The sequence below is a fragment of the Somniosus microcephalus genome, unplaced genomic scaffold (genome assembly GCF_052327205.1).
Source record: "Somniosus microcephalus isolate GS21.2 unplaced genomic scaffold, FLI_Smic_1.0 unresolved_chr7, whole genome shotgun sequence".
In the NCBI taxonomy this organism is placed as follows: domain Eukaryota; kingdom Metazoa; phylum Chordata; class Chondrichthyes; order Squaliformes; family Somniosidae; genus Somniosus; species Somniosus microcephalus.
The window spans coordinates 14200758-14211825 of NW_028225185.1; positions in this window are offsets into that span (position 1 = coordinate 14200758).

Here is an 11068-nt window from a genome sequence, read left to right on the forward strand (position 1 = left end):
TCTCCCTGTCATGTCCTCTCCCTGTCCTATCCCTCCCTCCCCTCCCCTCCTCTCCCTCCCCTCCTCTCCCTCCCTCCCCTGTCTCCCTCCCCCACCCCCACACCTAACCTCCCCTACACCCTCGCCCACCCCCTCCCCTCCCCCACTCCCCCGCTCCCCCACTCCCCTCTGTCCCTCTCTCTGGCCCCTCCTCCTGCCTAGCGCCTGAGGTCTGGAGCTGAGGTCCGCCGCGTATCGCGCGGCTGATGGACGGCCGCTGTGGGCGGGCGGGCGGTGCATGCGCGGTCAGTGCGGGCGGTGCATGCGCGGTCAGTGCGGGCGGCGCGAGCCCCCCGCGATTTCCCGAGGCTCGCCCCCCCCCCGCGATTTCCCGAGGCTCTCCCCGCCACCCCCGCGATTTCCCGAGGCTCTCCCCCCCCCGCGATTTCCCGAGGCTCTCCCCCCCGCGATTTCCCGAGGCTCTCCCCCCCCGCGATTTCCCGAGGCTCTCCCCCCCCGCGATTTCCCGAGGCTCTCCCCCCCCCCCGCGATTTCCCGAGGCTCTCCCCCCCCCGCGATTTCCTGACGCTCTCCCCCCCCCTATTAAATTGTTATTTAATTCCCTAACACATCATTAAAATATTTACCTTAGTTCCCTAACACACAGAAAGTGTGGGGGAGAAAATTGTGAAAAATCAAGATGGCGGCCACTCACCTCGGTTCAGAAGGATAAGGCCCGCCCACACACGCACCAATTGGTCGACCGGTCAGGTCACCGAAGCGTAGGATTGGTCAATCGTCGAGTCACTCGACACTCAACTGTAGGAAGGAACCCGCCGTCCGATTGGTCGACCTCGACGTCACACGGTCGCTAATGAGATGCTAATGAGCGGAACGCTGAACTTTTTGGGATACCGCGGGCGGGATTTTTGTCCGGCCAAAGCGTAAATATGCCTATGACCGGTCCGGAATCGCAAGCTTTCTTTTGAGGCGACGCGCACGTCGGTATGCTCTGTAACTTTCAAACGTATAGAGAACGGACAGACATCGGGACAGACAGACGTCGGGACAGACAGAAGAGCCGCTTTATATATATAGATGTAATAGCAGCCCCTGTGTATATTATAGAGAATAGCAGCCCCTGTGTATATTTTTGAGAATAGCAGCCCCTGTGTATATTATAGGGAATAGCAGCCCCTGTGTATATTATAGAGAATAGCAGCCCCTGTGTATATTATAGGGAATAGCAGCCCCTGTGTATATTATAGGGAATAGCAGCCCCTGTGTATATTATAGAGTAAGAAGTCACACAACACCAGGTACTCAACACCAACAACAGCCAATCTCCAGACGCCATCCTACAACTCATCCGCTTCATCCTTGACCACAATGTCTTCACCTTCGACAACCAGTTCTTTACCCAAACACACGGAACAGCCATGGGGACCAAATTCGCACCCCAATACACAAACATCTTCATGCACAAGTTCGAGCAAGACTTCTTTGCTGCACAGGACCTCCAACCAACGCTATACACCAGATACATCGACGACATTTTCTTCCTATGGACCCACGGCGAAGAATCACTGAAAAGACTACACGATAACATCTACGAGTTCCATCCCACCATCAAACTCACCATGGACTACTCCTCAGAATCGGTTTCATTCTTGGACACACGAATCTCCATCAAAGACGGACACCTCAGCACTTCACTCTACCGCAAGCCCATGGACAACCTCACGATGCTTCACTTCTCCAGCTTACACCCTAACCACGTTAAAGAAGCCATCCCCTATGGACAAGCCCTGCGAATACACAGGATCTGCTCAGACGAGGAGGAACGCGATGGACACCTACAGACACTGAAAGACGCCCTTGTAAGAACGGGATATGACGCTCGACTCGTCGATCGACAGTTCCGACGGGCCACAGCGAAAAATCGCACCGACCTCCTCAGAAGACAAACACGGGACACGCCCAACAGAGTACCCTTCGTCGTCCAGTACTTCCCCGGAGCGGAGAAACTACGCCATGTTCTTCGCAGCCTTCAACATGTCATCGATGATGACGAACACCTCGCTAAGGCCATCCCCACGCCTCCACTACTCGCTTTCAAACAGCTGCCTAACCTCAAACAGACCATTGTTCGCAGCAAATTACCCAGCTTTCAGGAGAACAGCGACCACGACACCACACAACCCTGCCACAGCAACCTCTGCAAGACATGCCAGATCATCAACACAGATACCATCATCACACGTGAGGACACCACCCACCAGGTACATGGTACATACTCATGTGACTCGGCCAACGTTGTCTACCTCATACGTTGCAGGAAAGGATGCCCCGGAGCATGGTACATCGGCGAGACCGTGCAGACACTGCAACAATGGATGAACGGACACCGCGCAACAATCACCAGGCAGGAGTGTTCCCTCCCAGTTGGGGAACACTTCAGCAGTCAAGGACATTCAGCCTCCGATCTTCGGGTAATTATTCTCCAAGGCGGCCTTCGAGACACACGACAACGCAAAATCATCGAGCAGAAACTGATAGCCAAGTTCCGCACCCATGAGGACGGCCTCAACCGAGATCTTGGGTTCATGTCACGCTACATGTAACCCCACCTGACGCAGGGTCATCCAGACTCAAGTCACCGTTGGCTTGTTCTCTCTACACAGATGCGGCCGGACCTGCTGTGACTTCCAGCAAAAAAAAATATATTTTTTTTGTCTGTTTTTTTGTTTTTCATACAGACCCCAGCATCTGCAATATTTGCCCCCTTGTGACCCCACCTCATTGTTCTTTGATGTAATGTTTTCCTGACTGACCTGTTTGGACACCATTCACACCTTTCATTGCTGTGATTATCTCTCTGCCGAGGTGTGATAAATGGCAGTTGGCAAGATTACCTGTAAACATCTGACATTATTCTGTGACTATATAAGCTGTGTCTTTATGCATTTCTCCACTTCACCTGACGAAGGAGCAGTGCTCCGAAAGCTTCTGATTTCAAATAAAGCTGTTGGACTATAACCTGGTGTTGTGTGACTTCTTACATTTGTCCACCCCAGTCCAACTCTGGCATCTCCACACCATGTATATTATAGAGAATAGCAGCCCCTGTGTATATTATAGAGAATAGCGGCCCCTGTGTATATTATAGGGAATAGCAGCCCCTGTGTATATTACAGAGAATAGCAGCCCCTGTGTATATTATAGAGAATAGCAGCCCCTGTGTATATTATAGAGAATAGCAGCCCCTGTGTATATTATAGAGAATAGCAGCCCCTGTGTATATTATAGAGAATAGCAGCCCCTGTGTATATTATAGAGAATAGCAGCCCCTGTGTATATTATAGAGAATAGCAGCCCCTGTGTATCTTATAGAGAATAGCAGCCCCTGTGTATATTATAGGGAATAGCAGCCCCGTGTATATTATAGAGAATAGCAGCCCCTGTGTATATTATAGAGAATAGCAGCCCCTGTGTATATTATAGAGAATAGCAGCCCCTGTGTATATTATAGGGAATAGCAGCCCCTGTGTATATTATAGGGAATAGCAGCCCCTGTGTATATTATAGAGAATAGCAGCCCCTGTGCATATTATAGAGAATAGCAGCCCCTGTGTATATTATAGAGAATAGCAGCCCCTGTGTATATTATGGAGAATAGCAGCCCCTGTGTATATTATAGAGAATAGCAGCCCCTGTGCATATTACAGTGAATAACAGCCTGTGTATATTATAGGGAATAACAGTCCCTGTGTATATTATAGAGAATAGCAGCCCCTGTGTATATTGTAGGGAATAGCAGCCCCTGCTTATATAATAGGGAATAGCAGCCCCTGTGTATATTATAGGGAATAGCAGCCCCTGTGTATATTACAGAGAATAGCAGCCCCTGTGTATATTATAGAGAATAGCAGCCCCTGTGTATATTATAGAGAATAGCAGCCCCTGTGTATATTATAGAGAATAGCAGCCCCTGTGTATATTATAGAGAATAGCAGCCCCTGTGTATATTATAGAGAATAGCAGCCCCTGTGTATATTATAGAGAATAGCAGCCCCTGTGTATCTTATAGAGAATAGCAGCCCCTGTGTATATTATAGGGAATAGCAGCCCCGTGTATATTATAGAGAATAGCAGCCCCTGTGTATATTATAGAGAATAGCAGCCCCTGTGTATATTATAGAGAATAGCAGCCCCTGTGTATATTATAGGGAATAGCAGCCCCTGTGTATATTATAGGGAATAGCAGCCCCTGTGTATATTATAGAGAATAGCAGCCCCTGTGCATATTATAGAGAATAGCAGCCCCTGTGTATATTATAGAGAATAGCAGCCCCTGTGTATATTATGGAGAATAGCAGCCCCTGTGTATATTATAGAGAATAGCAGCCCCTGTGCATATTACAGTGAATAACAGCCTGTGTATATTATAGGGAATAACAGTCCCTGTGTATATTATAGAGAATAGCAGCCCCTGTGTATATTGTAGGGAATAGCAGCCCCTGCTTATATAATAGGGAATAGCAGCCCCTGTGTATATTATAGAGAATAGCAGCCCCTGTGTATATTATAGGGAATAGCAGCCCCTGTGTATATTATAGGGAATAGCAGCCCCTGTGTATATTATAGAGAATAGCAGCCCCTGTGTATATTATAGAGAATAGCAGCCCCTGTGTATATTATAGAGAATAGCAACCCCTGTGTATATTATAGAGAATAGCAGCCCCTGTGTATATTATAGAGAATAGCAGCCCCTGTGTATATTATAGAGAATAGCAGCCCCTGTGTATATTATAGAGAATAGCAGCCCCTGTGTATATTATAGAGAATAGCAGCCCCTGTGTGTATTATAGAGAATAGCAGCTGTGGTGTATGTAACCTGTTCCACCTTAAGAGAACTTAAGCCTGTTCCACCTTAAGAGATGTACTACTTTCTCTGGCTGCTGTATACGTAATACTGGTGGTGACCACCTGTATATAAGTACTGTGTAGTGATATTGTATTTAGTATAGTCCTGACCTCCAACTAGTAAAGATCTGTTGAACTTTATTCTTGCAGTCTGTGTCAGTAATTAATCTTAATACAACTGGAACACACAGACTTAACAGTGGCGACGAGTCCGATTCTTACCCTGCGGCAGTTCATATCCACGGCGGCTTCGTCCACAGAACGGGCGTCGAAGAGAGGCATCCACCCTCATCACCCTGCTGGAAGACACGTCGCGCGGCAGGCATCGAGAACCCGGAGTGCAGAAGACATCCTGAACTCGAAGCCTCCATCAGCGGCAGTCAGCTATCTTCTTTCTACCTCGGTGGTGGGTAAGCCGGTCAGCGACGCGAGCAGAAAGTCGGCCGCGTTGGCTGTACAGACGGGGGGAGGAAGACGGAGGAATAAGGGCGGTGAGATCGATCGCGACCGGAGATAAGGGCCGGGCCGCTTTCGGGCCAAAAAGGCGCAGCGTCTGGGGCGACTGAAGGCGCGAGAGCCGCGGTGAAGGCGAACGCAGCCGGTGCTAATAACCGGGCTGCAAGAAGGGCTGCGAGGCGCGACATCGGGGAAGCGCGAATGCCCGAGGGAGCCGCGGTGAAGCGGAGACAGCGTCAGGGGAGTTACTAACCGCTGGAAAAGGGGAGCAGCAGCGGCACGCCAAACGCCATTGCAGCCAGTGGGTGAAGACCGCCAAGCGCGGGAAAACCGCCATTTTGTAGGTGGAGGAAGAAGACAAGAGCGGGAAGCCGCCATCTTGGGATAAAATAAATTGCAATGATGCCCAAACATGGGAACATTAATACCTTTGATAGCGACATCGAAGATTGGGCCATGTATGTAGAACGCATACAAAATTATTGTAAAGCAAATAAAATCCCAGATGCAGAGAAAGCACTAACTTTATTAAACTTAATGGGTGCGAAGACATACGGGCAATTGAAACACCGTTTATCACCAGATGAACCGGCGTATAAGACGTTCGAGGAGATTGTTACTGTCCTGAAAAATCATCTCAACCCCACGCCGCTGATGCTAGCGGAACGATTTAAATTTTACAGCAGAAGGCAGCTGAAGGATGAAAGCAATGCTGAATATTTAATGGAATTGCGTAAGCTAGCAAAGTACTGTCAGTTTGGAATGGGACTAGCAGAAGCGCTAAGAGATAAATTTGTGTGTGGATTATTAAAAGAAGATACACAAAAGCAACTGCTCGAGGAGAATGAGCTGACGCTTGAGAAAGCGGTCACTATGGCAGCAGCGCACGAAGCCGCAGCGAGAGGCACGGCAGTAATGCAGCTATGGTCACCGGAACTCAGTACAAATAAATTGGGTTTGAGTACTGTAAAATGTTATCGTTGTGGAAAGACAACACACGATCAGAACCAGTGTTGGTTTAAAAACCAAGAATGCAGAATGTGTGGCAGGCTTGGCCACATAGCTAAAGTATGCCGGTCAGGAAAGAAGACCAGCAACAAAAAGTCACCGCAAGGAAAATACATAAAGGTGCACAAGGTGACAAAGACCAGTTCGAACGAACAGAAGTCAGATTCAGACGCTACCAGTAATGAACTGGGTAGCTTAAGAGTACACAACGTTGGTAAGGATGCAGATCTCCAGACAATTTGGGTCACTCTTCAGATAGCAGGAGTCCAAGTAAAGATGGAATTGGACACTGGATCGGCATTGACGGTCATGAATAAGAAAGATTACAAAAGGTTATTCCAACATATTCCCCTACGGGATACGGAGATTATATTGAAAACATACACGGGACAAAGAGTGTACCCCATCGGAAAGATAGAGGTAAAAGTGGTCCACAAGGGCGAAGAAAGCCAAGTAATGGACTTATATGTGCTACCTGAAGGAGGTCCACCACTACTGGGACGGGAGTGGATTAGGAAAATGAATATGGACTGGCACTCCTTAAAAGCACTAACGGTAGATTCCGGGGAAACAGATGTCAAACCTAAACGATTGTCCAAAATATTGGATGATGCTAAAGAGGTGTTCCAGCAAGGACTGGGAACACTGAAAGGAATTACGGCAAACATCAAGATTGATGAACATGCACAACCAAAATTTTTCAAAGCCAGACCGGTACCATATGCATTACGACCTACTGTAGAAGCGGAACTGGAAGCGCTAGAACGTTCAGGTGTACTGTCTAAGGTAGATTGGAGTGAGTGGGCTACGCCCATTGTTCCCGTTATGAAACGTCCTTCGAGCAACAAGCCAGGAGAACCAGGGAAGGTTCGCATCTGTGGAGATTTCAAGATCACCGTTAATCCGGTGCTTCACACGGTGCAGTATCCGCTTCCGCGGATTGAGGATATTTTTGCTTCGTTGTCTGGCGGGAAACACTTCACCAAGATAGACCTGGCGCAGGCGTACTTGCAGATGGAGGTTGAAGACGAGTCACGCCAGTACCTCATGGTCAACACGCATAGAGGTTTGTACCGGTATAATAGGCTGGTTTTTGGAGTGGCATCGGCTCCGGCAATTTGGCAGAGGGCCATGGAGCAGGTATTACAGGGAATTCCAGGCACACAATGTTACCTGGACGATATTCTGATTACAGGTGATGGTGATGAAGAACACCTCGCAAACTTGGAACTGATGCTCAACAGACTGAAAGAGTATGGACTTAGAGTTAATCGGCAGAAATGTGAGTTCTTTCAGAAGCGGATCTCGTACTGTGGTCATGTCATTGACCGGGAGGGGCTTCATAAGTCTCCTGACAAGATAGAGGCAGTTGTAAAGGCTCCTGCTCCGGATAATGTCTCTCAGTTGAGGTCGTTTCTGGGATTGATTAACTATTACCATAGGTTTCTACCGAATCTATCCACGGTACTGCACCCGCTGAACGCTCTTTTACAGAAGGGGGTACCATGGGAATGGAGCGAAAACTGTAAGAAGGCATTTCGCAAAAGCAAAGAATTGATCACCTCAGAAGAAGTGTTGGCTCACTTCAACCCGACACTGCCTATTCGGTTGGCTTGTGATGCTTCTCCATATGGTATTGGGGCAGTACTCTCACACAAGTTGCCAAATGGCACGGAAAGGCCAGTCGCGTTTGCACCCAGATCATTGACCTCTGCTGAGCGCAACTGCGCAGATCGATAGGGAGGCTCTCAGCCTTGTATGGGGAGTGAAGAAGTTTAATCATTACCTGCAGGGCCAAAAATTCACACTTCTGACAGACCATCAGCCGTTGGTATCCATTTTTAACCCTAAGAAGGGTGTTTCAGTGATGACAGCACAGCGACTCCAGAGATGGTCTCTTTTCCTAGGGGCACATCAATATCAAATAGAATTCAAAGGTACAAAGCAGCATGGCAATGCTGATGGGCTGTCGCGCCTGCCACTACCTGAAGCAGAAGTGACGACGAAAGTTGACCCTGTTGAGTTATTTCATTCGACCATCATCGAGTGTTTACCAGTCACCAGTGCAAGTATTGAAAGAGAAACCAGGAACGACCCGACACTGTCCCGAGTTTACGAGGTGACAGTGAAGGGATGGTCAACACATGGTGATACTCTGTTACCGGCATTCTCGGCAAGGCGAGACCAGCTGTCCGTCTGCCATGGTACTTTGATGTACGGGACAAGAGTGATTATTCCTCCCAAGTTACGGGAAAGAGTTCTAAAGGAACTGCATGAAGGTCATCTGGGGGGAGTTAAGATGAAAAGTCTTGCTAGGGCTTATGTATGGTGGCCAGGCATTGACCAACAGATAGAGGAGTTGACAAAAAGCTGCGCTGGGTGCCAAAAAGTGCAAAATGCACCTCCGATCGCACCGCTACACCCATGGGAATGGCCTTCAGCCCCATGGCAACGCGTACATATTGACTTTGCTGGTCCATTCATGGACTCCATGTTCCTAATTGCGGTGGACGCACACTCCAAATGGCCAGAAGTGATCAAGATGAATACCACTACTTCAGAAAAGACAATTGCGGTGTTAAGAACAATATTCGCAAGGAACGGATTGCCAGAACAGATCTGTTCGGACAACGGACCACAGTTCGTGTCGGAAGAATTCCAAAAATTCTTAAAGAAGAATGGGGTGAAACATTATACCTCTGCCCCATATCATCCGGCGACAAACGGGTTGGCCGAGAGATTTGTCCAAACATTCAAAAAGGCAATAAAGGCCATGAACGATGGTCAGATTCCGTTACAACACAAGGTGGACAATTTCCTAATGGCATATCGAAACGCCGCTCATGCAGTGACTAACCAAAGTCCCGCCATGATGTTTTATAACAGGAGGTTGCGGTCCAGGTTGGACTTGTTAAAACCAAATGTGCGGAGGGAAGTGGAAAACAAACAGTTCCGGCATATTAATAACAAGTCCACTCGAAGTTTCGATGTAGGACAACCAGTGTTGGCAAGGGGCTATGGAAACGAAAAATGGCAGTCCGGAACAGTTCGGGCCAGACAAGGACCTCTGATGTACACAGTAGATATTGGTAACAATGTGATAAGGCGTCATGCGGATCAACTGGTAGAATCAAGAGCAAGGGTCGAACCCATGGTTGCGACAGAGACAACTGTGGAAGACGTTAATGAACCTGAAGCATCTACCTCGGCAGGGACTGTACCTGATGATGACGTCCAATACATAGGAAACCAACAAGAAGAGTCACCTCAGCAACAAGAATCAGAGACCACTGAAAGGCGTTATCCAAACCGAATCAGAAGGCCTCCTGAGAGACTGAACCTTTGAACTGTTTATACCTGAAGTTATATATGTATATATGTTATTATGTTATGTTAAATGGGGATATGACTGTTAAGCTAAAAAGGGAGGATTGTGGTGTATGTAACCTGTTCCACCTTAAGAGAACTTAAGCCTGTTCCACCTTAAGAGATGTACTACTTTCTCTGGCTGCTGTATACGTAATACCGGTGGTGACCACCGGTATATAAGTACTGTGTAGTGATATTGTATTTAGTATAGTCCTGACCTCCAACTAGTAAAGACCTGTTGAACTTTATTCTTGTAGTCTGTGTCAGTAATTAATCTTAATACAACTGGAACACACAGACTTAACAGCAGCCCCTGTGTATATTATAGAGAATAGCAGCCCCTGTGTATATTATAGAGAATAGCAGCCCCTGTGTATATTATAGAGAATAGCAGCCCCTGTGTATATTATAGAGAATAGCAGCCCCTGTGTATATTATAGAGAATAGTGTTAGATCCGGGTATCTTAATGTGGTGTCCTTCAATAATCAGACAAAGACTGCAGGGAATGATCAACAGGTGTTTACTGAATGAGGGTTCAAACTGCAACTGACTGTACAGAGCACTACTCAGGGTTTATATACAGGTGTGGTCGCTGCTGGTACTGCAGGATACAGGAGCTGTAAAAAGTAGTTCTCCCCCTTAAAGGTACATGCACTACAATTCCTCCCCTTTTAGATTAACAGTACCATAACACTCATTTAACAATTAAATATCAAACTAATTACAATTAACACTTTTAACATGCAACATTAACTGGAAATAGTCCATTTATAAATTCAGTCTTTGGGGAGGCTTCCTGATTCTTTCTGGATAACGCCTTTCCCGAGTGTCTCGCTCTTGGTGCGGAGGCGATTCTAACACCCTGTCGTCAGTTGATTCATCAGCTTCCAATGCTATTGTTTCTGAGGTAGATGCGACCTGTACGTCGGGTTCCTCACCAGGTACGTATGGCCGAGACATGGGGTTGACTCGTTCCTGTGACTCTAGGATCTGGTCAGCATGGCGTCTCACAATGTTCTCCCCAACATCCAGTGTGTACATTAGTGGCCCCTGCCGTGTGCATATCGTTCCTGGTTGCCATTTCTCTGTTCGGTAGCCGCGGGCCAAGACTGGTTGCCCTACATTGAAGCTCCTTGTCGGCTTCTCATTGATGTGCTGGAATTGCTTATTCTCAACATCTCTTCGTACATTTGGTCTGAGCAAATCCAGACGAGATCTCAACCTTCGGTTAAAGAACATCATGGCCGGGGCCTGGTTGGTGACTGCATGTGTCGCATTTCTGTAGGCTAACAGGAAATTGTCCACCTTATGCTGCAGTGGAATGTCATC